The sequence below is a fragment of the Simochromis diagramma genome, unplaced genomic scaffold (assembly GCF_900408965.1).
Source record: "Simochromis diagramma unplaced genomic scaffold, fSimDia1.1 OVJJ01000802.1, whole genome shotgun sequence".
Taxonomy (NCBI): Eukaryota; Metazoa; Chordata; class Actinopteri; order Cichliformes; family Cichlidae; genus Simochromis; species Simochromis diagramma.
Genome location: NW_024387492.1, coordinates 11,976,888 through 11,994,083, shown reverse-complemented (window position 1 = coordinate 11,994,083; position 17,196 = coordinate 11,976,888).

Genomic DNA, 17,196 nt, shown 5'->3' with positions numbered 1-17,196 from the left:
GGGCCCTGGAGATAGGAGGGGCTTAATCTAAATGACTTCTCAATGGGGCCCCTCCTCTACGTCATATAAGATGCTCATATTTGCATCTTTAAGGTAAAGTAGGCATTTTACAAGACTTCCATGACATTTTCAAGCCATTTTTTTTAATGAAAGAAAGCCTAATTTTTTTCATCCACTATATATATAGTTTTTTCTCAACTGTATTGTACCTCTGTAAATATGTACTGGGTCATTTTGCCCTCCACTGGTTAAAATAGACACCTTTTCTGAAAGGTTTTTGAAAACTGTAAAAATGTTACTTGTACTCCCTGACCTTGTTCCTTATCATTTCTGAAAAGTGCCCGTGAACCTATTGACATCATCTATGCATTAATTTGTTTTTCATAAAATTAGTTACAGGGCAGTAAGTAAGCATATATTTTAAATTGTGTTTAGTGGGAATGTGAGATACTGTGTTTGCTTTGGTACAATGAGGCTCAAGGGTCTAACAAATGCCCTATCACAGAGTTCTTACATCTGTTATTGAGTATAAACTTTTTTTTATAAATCTACAAATAGATTAAGAATTAAAGGGACCCGCTTTGAAATAAGTGGGTCCACTTACTTAGAAGCAAGGTTTACTGGAAAAGTGATCTGGTTTATCCCATGACTGTACACTGGAATTCTTTAAGTCAACTTCCCCATACATCATGGACACCATTACAGTTTTGTTTTGTTTTTTTCGCAAAATGAAAAGAGCTGGCATTTCCACTGCACTCTAACCTGGGTTGCTCTCGACGCTTTGAGTAATGGGGAGGTGTGAGTGAGCGTCCCTGCTGGAAAGAGATAGCCCGTCCTCATGGTCTCCTCATTATTTACGGGGTTTTTGACACCATACAATTTTGCAATGTGCGCTTGGCGCGAGGCAAATAATCACGGAGTCAAGGTAAACGATCTGGGCTCCAGTCCTGATTGTGATAATTGTCAAAAACCCCCTCGAATCAAGCAAGCGCAGTCAATGGTCGTTAATGTGAAATTAGTGGCTCTTGATAACTTGCAGGCCGCATCAATTCCGCAGTCATCAGAGCCTAATGAAAATAAGGGGGGAGAGAATGCAAGCGGCATTAGCGGCCTATTCTAATGCCTGCGCACAACTCCGCTGATAAATATGGATTCTGGCCCCTGATGCTCCTCTAACTGCACATGGCACCGGCAGCTCATTAACTCTTCTTCTCCTGACCGGAGTTCACCTAATTGTTCAGATGTTCCCCATTCCTTTATTATTTTCTAGTGCAGCTCTCAGAAAGAAGAAGTGATTACAACTTAAACTCTGATCCTGCTTATTTGTAGCCCGCAGTGACTGCATTGAATGGTTAGACCTAATCTTTTAGCATTTTTTCCTCACAAATAACTTCAAAAAAGGTATATATTCAACATATCTTTATTGTTGTTGGTCACTAAAACGCTCTAAAATGAATGAGCTATAGGTGTTCGTGTCACATTGGTCACATTAGTCTCCAAGCTTGGATGTCTTTTCTTTGGATGCTAATCAACAGAGTGGCCTACCAAGTAAAACAGGCATATCATCACTGTTTCAGATGACCGTTACTGTCAGATGGGGGAAAAAATGCCTTCATTAGCATGTAATAGAGCAACCGAGAGGACAAAAATTACTAATTAGGTCCATAAATTAGATGGCGATGAGAATGATGAGAGCCCCTCGGGAGGGATAGCAAGACTCAGTCTAAAGAAGCTCCTTGCTGGAGAGCAGTATAGTCAACAAGAAGCTATGACCAAACAGTGAGATATAAACCCATATCTTATATCTATATATAGGCTTTCAATATATGTTATGTATAAACACATATAGAGTACATGTGACTATCCAATGGACATTCTGGGTACCAGGGGCACATGCACATTAGGAGCTTACCAAAAAGACAAAAAAAGAAAGGAAAAGAAACCCTTGAAATGTTAAAACCATATATTGGCAAATCATAGACATATATTTAATATAATCAAAACCTTATAATGTATATAAATATAATAACTGAGTAAGTTCAGTCTGCTTTCATTAAAACGAGGCTTCCTGCATGTCACAACCACAGACTGAGTGTTAGTATCCAGGTAATATTTCTGCTTTACTTGCATTTATTTTTAACACAAAGAAAAAATGTGTTTATTCCTTTTTCTAAGTGGACACATCCTAGAAAGTATGCTTTTTTCTCTCTGAGCTCTATACTGTGAACAAGTGCAACTGAAAGAGGTAATGGCAAGTGATGCTGAAAGGAGGAAAAAGAGGAGATCGTCAGGGAGACGCACATGGTGACAGAGAGAATGAGAGAGGAAGCAGACAGTGTGTGTGTGTGTGTGTGTGTGTGTGTGTGTGTGTGTGTGTGTGTGTGTGTGTGTGTGTGTGTGTGTGTGTGTGTCATCCTAACGTGAAAATGTTCTGGCTGCTTCATTAGTCATTTGATGACAGATACGTTAAAATTTCCAGTGACGCTGCTTTGTGATGGTTCTATTTTTCCAGTAAGGCACGGAGCTATTTTGTGTACAAGTATCTGTATATTTCTATATGATACGTCAAATTACTGAAGAAAGAAAAAAATCTTGATTGTCTTAACAACTTGAGAAGAGCCCACCACACATTTTTAAAGGGGTCTGTAACTAGATGCATATATAGTGGTGTGAAAGAGTATTTGCCACCTTCCTGATTTCTTCATTTCATTCATTTATTTGTTCATTTTCAGGCACAAAAAATACCTATATTGAACATAAAATGCACATTTCTTTCTTTTTTTTTCTTTTTTTTTTGTATGTTTGTCACACTTAATTATTTGATCAAAAAAATGTAAATATGAGACAAAGGTAATTGCCCCTTAAAAGTACTAACTGGTTGGGCCACCCTTAGCTGCAACAACTGCAATAAAGCAATTGCAATAACTGGCAATGAATCTTTTACAGCACATGCTGAGGAATTTTGGCCCACTCATCTTTTCAGAATTGTTATAATTCAGCCACATTGGAGGGTTTTCAAGCATGAAACCCCTTTTTAAGGTCATGCCGCAGCATCTGCATTGGATTCGGGTCAGGACTTTGACTCGGCCACTCCAAAGTCTTTGTTTTGTTTTAAGCCATTCAGAGGTGGACATGCTGGTGTGTTTTGGATCATTGTCCTGCTGCAGAACCTGAGTGTGCTTCAACTTGAAGTCATAAGCAGATGGCTGGATATTCTTCTTCAGGATGCTTTGGTAGACTGCAGAATTCATGGTTCAATTTACCGCAGCAAGTCTTCCAGGTCCCGAGGCAATAACACAGCCCCAGACCATCACACTACCACCACCATATTTACTGTTGGTACAATGTTCCTTTTCTGAAATGTTGTGTTACTTTTACGCCAGATGTAACAGAACACACACCTTCCAAAAAGTTCAACTTTTGTCTCGTCAGTCCACAGAGTATCTTCCCAAAAGTCTTAGAGATCATGATGTTCAAGATGTTTTCTGGCAAAACCGAGATGAGCCTTCATGTTCATTTTGCTCAGCAGTGGTGTTCATCTTGGAACTCTGCCACTCGTGCGCAGTGAAGGCATGAACACTGACCTTAACTGAGGCAAGTGAAGCCTCCAGTTCTTTGAATATTATTCTCTGGGTTTTTTGTGATCTCTTGGATGAGTCGTCGCTGTGCTCTTAGGGTAATTTTGGTCAACCGGCCAGTCCTGGGAGGATTCACCACTGTTCCATGTTTTCATTTGTGGATAATGACTCTCACTGTGGTTTGCTGGAATCCCACCTCTTTAGAAAATGCTTTATAACGTTTTCGAGATCACAGTTACTCCGTTTCTTATTTCTCCCTGAATTTCCTTGGATGTCAGCATGACATCTGGTTTTTGAGGATCTTTTGGTCTACTCCACTTTGTCAGGCAGGCCCTATTTAAGTGATTTTGTCACTGAGAACAGTGTGGCAGTAATCAGGCCTGGGTGTGGCTAGAGAAATTGAACTCAGCTTTCCAAAGATGTGATACACCACAGTGAATTTATGTTATAACAAGGGGCCATGCGCTTTTTCACACAGGGCCATGCAGGTTTGAATTATTTTCCACTTAATAATAAGCACCTTCATTTAGAAACTGAATTTTCTGTTTACTTGTGTTATCTTTGTCGAATATTTACATTTATTTGATGACCTAAACCATTTAAGTGTGACAAATATACAAAAAAAAAAAAAAAAAGAAAGAAATCAGGAAGGGGGCAAATACTCTTTCACACCACTGTAACTATTAATTTGCTAAAGAACAGTTACCAGTAAGTATTCAGCAGTAGTCATTATGCATTAACTTACCCCTGTTACTACTGGGACATGCTGTTGTGGCAGATCAAGTGGAATAAATTTCAACCCCTTTATGTACAGCTGGATAGATAATCCCTTGTGCTTGGGGCCCCTCTACTCAGTAAATATAATAAATTAGCTTCACTTTAAAAATATGCTAACTCATTTACTCAAAAAAAGAAGTCCAACAACCTTAAGATGGGTAGTTAGAAGAGCTTTTTATTCAGACTGTGTGCCACCTTAAGCATGACTTAATTCTGTGTTGAATGCACTCATATATTTTTAACATTTTGTGTCATGAGACAAACAGCAGATTTAATTTACATTTGAACGACAAACCTGAGTGAGGTCAAAAACTATTACTGATGCTTTGTCATGTCGTTTCCTAATTGTTTGCTAAGCCTTTATATTATAATTGGCCATGCAAACACCTGAAATCATAATGCACGGGCTGAACACAAAATAACTGAAGTTATTGGCTGGTGCCGATCTGTTCCATCAAGTATTTAAAAAGTACAGAAAGCTCAGTTTAAGTGAGTAAACTTCAAGTATTAAACTATGCAGCTTGTGTACATTTAGACATGATTTGTATATAAAAACTTAGTTTCATCTTCAGACTTTGTCAAAAATCATTTCCTTAAATCAAAAGTGTTGTTACTGGGAAACTGTTACTAGTACGAAATGTTTAGCATAAGCTTGTCTTTGTATTTATATATGTGTATATATATATATATATAATATTCTGTAACTCTGTAACTTCTGTCGGTGCTGTGCTTTTTTGGAAACCAAATTTCCCAGAGGAACCCACCCGAGGGATTAATAAAGTTTTATCTTATCTTATCTTATCTTACATTTTATTAACTTCATGGAAGTTTTCATATGCCGTATAAAACAATCAAGAAGGGGAATACAATGAAAACAGGCTTCTCAGTCACAGACTGAGAGGCCAAAAAAATTAATTTGAATGCTGGTGCAGATTACTGCCCTGTTAGCTGAGTGTGATATGATCTTGGGAAACTGGACAATCTCAAAGGGGTTAACTCAAACCAGTTCAGACTTAAACTTGGCTCTTGGCGTGGGGAGAGAAAATAGCTGTAAAGTTATGCAGAAGTTATTCTTCATCCTTCGGGCCATCCCTAATCCGCCAAAAACCTCATTCTTTCATCGGAGAACTGTGCCTCCTTTCTTGTCCCCCCTTCTCTATACAACATAAAGTCAGACTGCATTTAATGGTTATGTCGGGATGGGAGAGGGGCTTTCTTCTTGCCCCTTTCTCCAGAATATTGCCCTTTTCGTCGTGTGAGTCTCCCAACCCGCAGGGACCCCTATATTCTTTCCTTCGCGTCTGACTCGAATCACAAACTAACCCTGATTTTCACCACTTTGCTGGGAATCGCGGGGAGTGATAATAGAGATTTCGCTTTCATTTTACACGCTTGACTTGGTTTTTGTTGCTTTTCTCCTCTCCCGTGATTTTCCCCTTTTCCAGGGATTAGCCCTGACTTCGCCCGCGCACTGGCCGACGAAGAGCCCCAGAGCCCGGGATGACAATTGATGCAGATCAAGGCAGGCTTATTCTGTGTCTTTGAAAGGGACTGATCTGAGCCGAGTTTAAATGAAGGAGTTATAATGGAAAAAAACAGACGTGCTTGAGTTTGCATCGTACACAATTATCTCATATTTTCTGTTAAATGACTTTTTGTGTTGTTGACCCCCCAAAAAATCTAGGCTAATAGAAGCAGATCTATTAGCACCACTAAACCTGACAATGATGATGATGGAGATACAATAATAAATGTGACCAGGTTTTTATGTTTAACAGAGAAGAATGTCATGGTCGTCCAAGTTGCTGTCCTACCTGCTCCATCTTTCTCACCCGTGTCTGTGTGAGTGTTGTGGGCATGAAAGTTGATTAACAGTTGCTTTCATTCGTGGGCGTGGCCTTTGGAGACCTCGGACAGACACACCTGTCACTCATCTACAATCAAGCGCACTATTTAAGCCTGGCTTTCACCACTGCTCCTTACCAGGTCATTGAACTACTCAGAAGGATCGGTTGGAAAGCGTCAACTCATCCACACCAATTGGGAAACTCACTCTTGAATAGAAGGATAGCAGCAAGCGTAAAAAGGAAGATTTACAAGATGGTACTGAGATGTTATGGTGTATGGTCTGGAGACTGTGGCACTGATGCTCATTGGGAGTGACCAGAATGGGCAAGATTAGACATCCTTACACTGGTTGCCTGTCCATTTTAGAATTCATTTTAAAATTTTATTGCTTGCTTTTAAAGTCTTAAATGGCCTGGCTCCTTCTTACCTGTCAGACCTTTTACACCAACACACTCCACAAAGGTCTCTCAGATCATCTGACCAGTCACTCCTTGCTGTCCCCATGTCGAGACTGAAACACCGAGGAGACCGAGCTTTCGCTGTTGTGGCCCCCAAGCTATGGAACAAACTGCCCCTCCATATTAGGCTGGCCCCAACACTTGAAATGTTTAAATCACTTTTAAAAACACACTTTTTTTCAAAGGCCTTCTAGGAGTGTTATCAGAGCCAGTTTGTAGTCAGTTTTTAGTCAGCTGTTGGTCATTCTTAATCTTTTTACTTTGTTAATCTTATTCATTGTATATCTTATTGTTTATTCTACTCATGTTGATTTATTTTTATCTTCTTTTTCAATTATATATTTGTTTTGTTTATTGATTTCATTGTATGCTTAAAGTATGGTTTTAACTGCTATCTCTGTTTTATTATTGGAAAGCACTTTGGTCAACTTTGTTGTTTTTAAAAGTGCTATATAAATAAAGTTGGATTGGATTGGATTAGTATGTCAGAGGGATAGCTCAGGTGGAGTGCTTTGGAGATAAAGGAGGGTGCAGATGGTTTGGAGGCCACAGGAGGCATAGTGGATATGTTGGACAAAGGATTTTGAAGATGGAGCTGCCAGAGAGGAGGAAAAGAGGAAGAACACAGAGGAGGTTCATGGATGTAGTGAAGGAAGATATGCAGAGAGGTTGGTGTGACAGAAGAGGATGCTAGGAATAGGAAGAGATGAGGGAAGATGAGCGGATGTGACCACATCTAAACGGAGCAACCAAAAAAAAGACGGACAAAAACAAAAGTTGCTATAGTTATTGAGTGGTATGTTGTTACATTGCTCTGCTGTAATAACAATGTAATAATGAAGATTTTGGCAACTCCATTGATGGACTTTGAAGATTAAGTAAGTAATTCTAGATAAATTTGATTACGGTTCTTCTCAGAGGGTCAGCAGAAAATAAAGGATATAAGGTATGTTGACCTTAATAAAGCTGCAAATACGAGGAAATCTTTAGTGCTGTTGTTTTTTTATGTTACATAGGAAAATCAGTGATTTAAAAGTTATATCTGCAATGACAGCATGCAATTCTGTTTCCAATCTCAAAGGAGCAAACAGAAATAAATCAGTGGGAAGAGGTGGTTAGATCAAACTAGAGCAAGCAAATAACTTTGTCACATTCTTATCGAGTAAAATGTATTTATAAACCACATTTAAACATAGCGTTTACTGACAAACCTGCTATAACATGTATACCTAACAGACACACACATTATTATATATATATATAAATAGAAAAATTAGAAGTGTACACATAAAACATAGATTAAGAGACCTTCTCCAGCAGGCAGACACACACTGACAACACAGTTATAAATGTAACAGCAAATGGGAGATGTGGGACAGAAAACCCAGAGAATAAATGTGGGTTTAGAGCAAGACTGTGAGGGACCAAGCAGCCAAGTCATAGAGGACACAGGAAAAAAATATCTTCAAAATGGGTTTTCTTTATTTTAACCCTCAAAAAAAAGTTCAAAAAGACAAAATTCAAAAATATAATTAGCGGGCACACAAAAGAGATCAACTAAATATAACTGTACAAAAAGTAATTTCCAGAAACTTAAAACAACAAAGTGGACACAACTCACAAACTAACCCAATTACAAAGACACAAGAGGTTAGCTTTTATAGTGGTTTGGCCAAACCATTTAGACACAGTAGGGGGAAACAAAAGCAAACACTAATACTAACTAAGCACAGAATAACATAAGTAAATCTAAAACACCCCTGTTTCTGATTAACACATGGTTGGTCCTGCTGAGCAGGCAGAAGTCCTCCTCAGTCACCTTTTGCCCAGACAGGAAACACCCACCACCCCAAACCAGGTAACTCAAAGAAAGAGAAACATAATTAATATAAAAGAAAACATTTTTAGAAAAACCACACAATGTTTTATGCTCGCACTTCATAATATCAGTGTTAGGTTAAAATGGTTAATGAATTATATTAATGAAGAAACTGCACACCAAACTAATAAGTGAATAAATTGACTTGTTTTATCTATGTGTGGCTGATGCCATCACAAAGACCGAAAAGTGGAGATGGAGTGTTTTTTTATAATGATGATAACTTGGCTAGCATGCTGCAATCATAAAATGTGAGGGTGCAATGCACAGACAATAGGCAGTCAAAACAAAACATGGAGATAGCTTCCAGTTCAGAAAAACAAAGCCAGTGTAGAAGTATCATAAACCTTGAATGGCATAAAGTTCATAAAGTTCCAAACCATTCAATTAGAAAGAAGGAGAGCACAGGTTCAATAAAAGAGTAGTAAAACATCTGTAAAATATATCATCTTTGATGTTTACGCCTCATAGTCACATTTGGTTGGTTAATCATAGTGCTAATGATGGGATGAGGGATGAGAACTACTTTATTTATCCCATGTTTGTGAAATTATTTTATGCTTGTATAGATGGTGACAGCTTATGGTATGAAAAGTGTTCTTTATCAGTCCTTGTGCCAATGGAGCTGAGTCAGTGTGAGAAGGTCTGCCGCTGCCTGTCTGGTAAGCGCTTCAGAGGATGGTCAGGATTATTCATAATGGATAACTTTTTGTTCAGTATCCTATCCTCCAGCACAGCACCTCTGTGTTGATTTTCCAGCTCAAGCTGTTGTTGGTGAAGAATCCAAGCTACTTCCCTTCCACAACATTATCGCCCTGTCCCAGGATAGACACAGGTCGGCTGTCCTGCCACTTCTGAAGTCGGTCGCCATCTCTCTGGTCTTATTCACCTTCAGATGCAGATGACCACTCCAAATATGCATCAAACCACTGCAGAATTGTTGCAGTATTTCTGTAGGTGGCGTGACCAAGAGTTGTACTGAAAGTCTGAGGGAAACAGGACTGAAGAAAGCACCGTGCCCTGTGGAGCTTCTGTGCTGCACATCACCAAATCAGAGAGAGCACTGGTAAATGGCCTGTATTTGTATAGCGCTTTTCTAGTCCCTAAGGACCCCAAAGCGCTTTACACAATCAGTCATCCACCCATTCGCGCACACACATTCATACACTGGTGATGGCAAGCTACATTGTAGCACCCTGGGGCGCACTGACAGAGGCGAGGCTGCCGGACACTGGCGCCACCGGGCCCTCTGACCACCACCAGTAGGCAACGGGTGAAGTGTCTTGCCCAAGGACACAACGACCGAGACTGTCCAAGCCGGGGCTCGAACCGGCAACCTTCCGATTACAAGGCGAACTCCCAACTCTTGAGCCACAATCGCCACTGCCCAACCTCACATGCTGCAGTCTATTTCTAAAAACAAATAGAATTTCAGTCAGTAGAAATGAAGCACACACTTTTCACATTGCCTATACTAATCTATCCACAGAGGCCAATATCTTTTTTTTTTTTTCATTCCAGGCTATAAATGTACTTTTTTAATGCAGTAAAGTTTGGCACTCAAGAATAGGAGTCAGAAGAGATTAACATGCTTTTGGAGACAGCCTGAAGTGGCCACTAGAACTAAAGTTTTTGTCACTTCCTCATTGGTTTCAATTGGCTTCATTTTTTAGCTCTGCTCTGATGAACCCAACCCATCTTCAAACTTTATTTTGAGCTAAATGTAGAGGTTTGAAACTTTTGTAATTGCAAGGTGTCAACTGTTAGTTGTGAGGTTTTTAGAAAAACTCTGCTCTGTTACAGTAAGTGACTCACACACAAGCTACACACGTTGAAAAACCTATGACTGGATAATGTAATAAATTTCTTCGTATATCCAGTGTGTATCAAAAGTACATGTGAGAATAGAATAATAGCTAAAAGCGACTGTGTAAAGTATATACATATTGTATAAGGTTATATGCATAAATTGCAATGCTTTTTTTTAAAGGATGGACATGAGTAACAAATTCTTTTATATTAGGAATTATATTTAAGTCTATGCTTGAGCTACTTGTATTTTAGCAATTGTTTTACTTTATATCTTTGTGCTAGATTTAGGATTTTTTATGCATTGCAGTTAAACCATCGTTTTCCAAACTTTTTTCATAAAACCTATATCGTTTAGTTAGACCAGGATGACATCTTCCAGTTATCTGTAAGTTCTAAGTTTCACCATCGATGACAAATTTCTCCTCTCTTCTTATATTGTTTAGTTTAAACATTGGAGGTAAACCAGTTTCACAAAATTAAATGGTTTTAGTCGAATTGGCCCAAAATGCTACCGACCCTTTAAAAGGAGTCCCCTGATTCCTAAAATGAGAAATTCTCATTATCAACTTCATACACAGTAAAGGTCACTCAGTATTTACCAACCACAACAATAACATTTTGACTGATATAGCTTATCAGTAATGATTTTATCAACAGACAATAGTAATGTGGGTGTTTCTGTGCAAAACACATTTGATGTGCAGTTAAGTTCAAAAGAAGGCAAATAGTGGTGGCATTGCATTATCTCAGCTTTACCAGTGTCACGATCTAAACATGCTACAATGACAAACAAGACTGCGGAGCTTCGCTCGTCATGTCACACAAGAGAGAGCTTCATGTATTTGCTGATATTTGCTGATTCTCTCCCAATCTGGCATCTTGGCGGCACTGTGAGAAGTTAATCTTTGTTGATGGTGTGTTGTGCACTCTTCCGTGGACTGGCTGGTTGGGATCTCTTCTGGAAAGTCGAGTCTGTCTTCACATAGAGGCGGATAATTACCAAACACGCAGCCGACAGCAGAGGCACAAAAGCTGCATTGACTTCCTCACTGCTGGTCGCCTCCAGGGGATGGTCCCGCTCCCTGCTCACCCTGCTCACCCAGACCCTCTTCTCATCACTCCTGAGAGGCAGGACGACTTGTTCCATAACAAGATGCGAAACTGACTTCTTTCAGCTCCAGTGAACTGGACATAAACCCCGACTGACAACCTCCAGTGCCCAAAGAGAACAGAGAGAGGACGGGTGGGCCGGGAGCGAGGACAAGAGAGAGGTGGGGGCGGCACAGGGAGCACTAAATAAAGTTGTTATTCACTTTAATCGTACATTTTAGAGGAAAAAAACAAAGCATCTTCACTTTAAACTGATTACTCCAGTTCCAACGTTGGCATCTAAACAGTGAAATCTAGATCCTTTGAACTGCATCCGCAAATGTTTGCCAACTTTTTATCTCCCTGTTGTTCATGATGTATGATTTCTCCTCACGGCCGCCTTTCCCCCCTCTCAGCGCTCAATGTGTTACAGCAATGAAAGCGTAAAGTGCTGTTAATGTAATGGGCCATGGGTGATTGTTTCTGACAAGCAACAAAACACACCGTCCCTCCCCTCAAATTAGTCGCCCAGGAGGGGGTGGGGTGAGGGGGTCCCAAGAGACACATGGACACGACAGCATGCCAGTATATAGCATGAGCATTGGCGTGACTGTCATTTGTAGTGGCTTATTTTCTTACCTTTTAGTTCGTTCTGGGGATGAATTACCAATTGGATTATCTTTCTTGCCACAGAAAAATAAATTGTCAATAAACAAAAAAAAAAAGTTCTCTCTTCAGTTTGGTTTATGTTAACATGCCTTGATCCAAATCTATTACTGGTTTTAAGTCACTTAAGAGGGGAAAGCCAGTGGGTGAGCTTGTTACCCCCTTGAACCTAATCCAAGATTATCTCTCCCCCATTTGGTGAAATTATTTCAAACACTGAGAATTGATGAGATACTCATTACAGTGTCTTCAGTCAAGGAAGTGAGTAGTATCTCTTTACTTATAACCTGAAATATATATTTTTAGATGGGCACACATTTAACCAATTGATTTATTCAGATTCTGATTATATGTATGCATGATAGTCTCTTTACTTTGATTTAAAAGGAAAAGACATCAAATAAATAAACTAGGATTTCCATTGTAAGTACATCAAATGCACATGCTTACATATCAAACTCCTAAGGTAAAATGGCCTGTATTTATATAGCGCTTGGTGGACTTTTTCTGCTCATTTATTGTTTGTGTTCTACACTTTATGGGAAGTCGCTGCTAACAAATGTTGATTACTTCAACCCTCTTCTCTTCAATATGCAGAATAAGATGTGTTGCTCTATGCTACCACTGGTGGTCAAAAAAGTGTAAAACAAGTCCATTAGACACCTAATGTCAACAATTCATTTGTACAGAAAAAAATAAATAAACAAATTTATTGACAGACTTTACATCTCTCTCTCTCTCTCTCTCTATATATATATATATATATATATATATAATGGATTGCATTTATATAGCACTTTTCAAGACCCTCAAAGCGCTTTACAATTCCACTATTCATTCACGTGAATGTGAGAGTGTATATATATATGTATTATATATATTTTTTTCACACCAAGACGGTAAATATTGATACAAATCAATGTATCATACTCTAGATGACTTTTATTTTGAAAAGACTGTGACATTCTATCTGAATGGGTTGTGTTTGGGGGATTTGGTTAATAAGTGACTCATGAGGAGTGGATCAGTAATACCAGAGACGTTAGCCTAAGTAAGTAGCTTTCGCCATGTGTTAGTTTAATTTTAAGTATAGAAATTCAATATTTTTTGATTTCATATACATATTTCAAATCTTCTGCTTTTGATTGTACTGTAACTAAAGGAACTAGTCTCTTCAAAGGCACAGGTACCGCTCCATAAATATGATTTCTAAACCTTAGGCATGGTTCTGCTGTGAAATATTTTTAAAAGGCAAGGCAAGGCAAGTTTATTTGTATAGCACAATTCAACAACAAGGTGATTCAAAGTGCTTTACAGAGACACATTCTCTGTAAAAGTCACATTCCAAGTATTTAAAATTTGATGCCTGCCTCAGATGCTTTAAATTTCATCCCTGGTTCAAATACATAAAATTATGGAGACAGAGTAACAAAGGTGTATACTTAAAACTACTTTTTTGTAAAAGTACAGGTGCTACTCTGTAGTCCCATGTTATCCAGCTATATTATTCAGAGTGAGCTCAGGTTGAATAGGCAGTTAGCTAGTCAGTTAGCAAAGGGTTAGCTTTAAAGCAAAGTCCTGATTTGTGAACGAGTCGGTGGGAGGAGTGGTGGAGGGCCTGGCGTGCAGGAAAGCCTCTCCTGGGCCAGAAGAAAAGGATTTGGCCCAGATGCAGGCAGAGATGTTAACTTTGAGTGGCCCCTGTGGCTCAAGCTCAACACCCCCTCCTTCTTACTTCCCAAGCCCCCAGGTTGCCTTTGCATGACATCATTCCCAAACTATGTCCCCCATACCCATGTGAATCTGAGCTGTCACAATCAGCAGCCGCCCCCCCTTCCCCACCATTAAACTGTACTGCGCCGCAAACCCATACGTTTCTTTTTCTTCCTCTCTTCTTCTACCACCAATCTCCTCCCTTCTTCTTCTTTTTTAACCTCCAGAAAGGCATTGTTTGAGTCAGGGCTTGATCAAAAAACTGTTGCCCGCCAACCACAGGGCTTTCTGTAAATTCAATAAGGCCACCTTAAAGATTTTCCTAATTAATGGATGACATCTTTGGCTGGAGGAGAGGCGAGGCATTCTGCTCCAGCCCGCTCTTTGTTCGCCTCCTAATTAACTTTCCTAGGTCACTCAGGTCCCCGCAACCTGAGAGTGAAGAGCCCCCATTGAGGAGGGAGTTGTAAACTTACTTTTTTTGCCTCGGCACTTAAAAGGGGAAAGCAACTATAGGGAACAGAAAATATCCTATTTAAGTCCTTTGTGAGTGAACTGCTTGCACATGTTCCAATAAAGGAAGTCTTCTAAATAAGCTGCCATGTTGCTCTCCGCTCCCCCTCTTTTTTCCCCCTTATCCCACCTCTTTCACTCTCAGCTCCACAGAAAGGTTATGAATGATAGCTCTGGGTTGAGGGGGGGTAAAGGGCCAAAGGACAGCATCTGGGCATTGTGGAATTGTGAGCATCTGAAACTTTGAGGGAATTTGAGGATGGGAAAGCACTGAGCTGCTGGGTGGTGGGGTGGGTGATTGAGAAAATGTAGTGAATATGAGAAAAAAATAAGTGCCTCTTTGCCCTCATCATTGTTTGGGTGTTTCTAAAGGACCCCCATGTCCCACAGCTGCTTTCATCACTTCTACCATTTATTCTGCAAAAAAAAAAAAAAAAAAGTCCAAAAAGAAAGACGTATGAAAGCACTTCTAATAATTTACAATCTGTTACTAACACACCCAACACTTCACTGATGATCGTTTATTCATAATAAACTTTCTGTTTATTATGAGTAGATATCAGTGTGAAAATACAGGTGCAGCTATGAGCCCAGTCATAGTGATGTTATGGTATAATTTTTAAAAAGTATACATATATCGTAATGAACAATAATATAATGTACTTACTGCCAACTCTTAATGCACCTTTCAACATATTTCACCTAATACGTTGTTTTCAAGTGAGACTTTGCCAGTATTACATAAATAGCAACTGTGTTTCACTCTTAAGCAATCACTAAGTGCTCTCACTCACTTATCTGGTGTGCAGCTGACCCGTGGCTTATGGAAGATCATTACAACTATTGTAATAAAACATCACAAAGCCACAGAGCTACGAGAGTGACTGTTAGAAAAAGTTACCCAGCCTCTTTTTAAGACGTGTAGGATGTTTTGTTTTGGGGGGTTTTGCTACAGTTCAAAACTTCACTTATAAACAGGGGAGAGTTTGTATAGAAAAAATTGGTACGTTTTTAATACTCAAATATACAAAGCAGGTGAGGAGGAAATTGAGTTTTTCCAGAGTGCTGAGATTTCTTCTCATTGACTCCCAGTTGATTTTAAATTCTTTTTAAAATTCTCCTGCTTACATGTTGAGCACTAATTCGACCAGCTGCACATATTTATCTCAACTTCTTCTTAGAGGCACTCCTGCTCGGAGATTGAGGACTGCAAGGGGGTCTAGTCTTCAATTTACCACTTCTATGGACTCCTTCAAAAAGCAGTTGAAAACTTGTCTGTTTAGTCAGGCCCTCTTTTGAGACTCTTTTGTTATTATTGCTTAAATATCTGTGTTTTTATTCTGTTTACATGCTATTAACTGTTTTTAATTTTCTATATTTTATTGTGATTCTTCCTAGTTTGTATTTATTTTGTTGTACAACGACTAAGTGACTTTATGTTTGTGAAAAAGCACTTTGTGAATAAATATTTGCTTACTCAAATAGAATAGGTAAAACAACATCTACATATTGAAAATGTTTCTTCCTTTATGTCATCAACTGTGTAGGTTAACTAATTTGCATCATGATTTTCACGCCTTAAATACACAAAACTTGTAACTCCAGTATGACATGTTTTCATGAGGAACAGCTTTCAAGCTTTGTGATGATGGATTTTGCAGATATCCAAGTGGTTAGCCTAGGTAGTAAAGCTTGCTCAACTCAAAGAGGATGTTGGTTATGACACTGTAATCATAACATACACGGAAAGAACCTCCAGTTATGAAGGCTCCATGCAGTCCATTTGAATATAAAAGAACAGAAAAGTAAAGAAAGAGAATGCAAGAACAACACACACACACAAATGTAATCATCTGTAATTGCAAAATTAATAAATAGCCGTTCCAGTGCTTCCAGAAGCAGGATAAATATCTTGTGTCACATAAATTTGGTACAGCTGAAACCATTATAACCACAATTTCGAATCAGTTCATCAACGCATAAATTTATCTATGAAATTTCTCAGTAACGCATGAGAGAACAATACTAGTCACAAACATCTGGCTTGCACTTGTCCATGTTGGGAGCTGAATGCATGAATGCATTCCACCTGAAGTATTTTCATTTTCAATACACCGTAAGTGCACCACAAATATGCGTATGAGGTACAACATGCTCTAAAAAGAGTGTTTTTAACATAACCTGTTCACGTAGAATTTAAGGGCTAATTGCTTTGCATACAGTTTACAACACTGGCACTGCACATCATCATCACAGAGTTCATTCTTGATGGCATGACCCAAGTACTTAACTTTAGTCGCTGCATTTAAACGTTACAAAATAAGGGAAAATTTTGCTTCTGGTCCTCTATAGCTGAAATGGTCATTATTGCATTCTTTCTAGGCTTGAATTCGATACTGTAAAATATAACTTGAGCAGAGCCTGAGCAGCTGCTGCAATTTGGCAGCATTCTGGCATTCTGGAGACAAAACAACTAAATCGTCATCATATAACAAATTATCACCCAGTATTGTGATTGTTTAACATTTTAGAAAGATCGTCCCGTATATAGGCTGAAGCAAACAGATGACAGTATCCTATCTTGTCAAACATTTATAATATTTTACATTTCGTATTCACTGCATGGTTAAAAAAAAATTAAAAATGGGGGAAAGAGCCCCAAAACTGTGAAGTGAAGCTGTGTTAACTTTATGAGATCATCAACTTTTATTGTCATGGACAGAACCCTACTAATACTAAGGGTTGCAGAAGCACTAATGAATGTACACAGTGGAAAATACCTCTATTCATTTAAATCCTCCTTTAGGCAGATTATGTCTCCATACATACTTAAAGATCTAGTTCATTCATTTATAACTGCAGT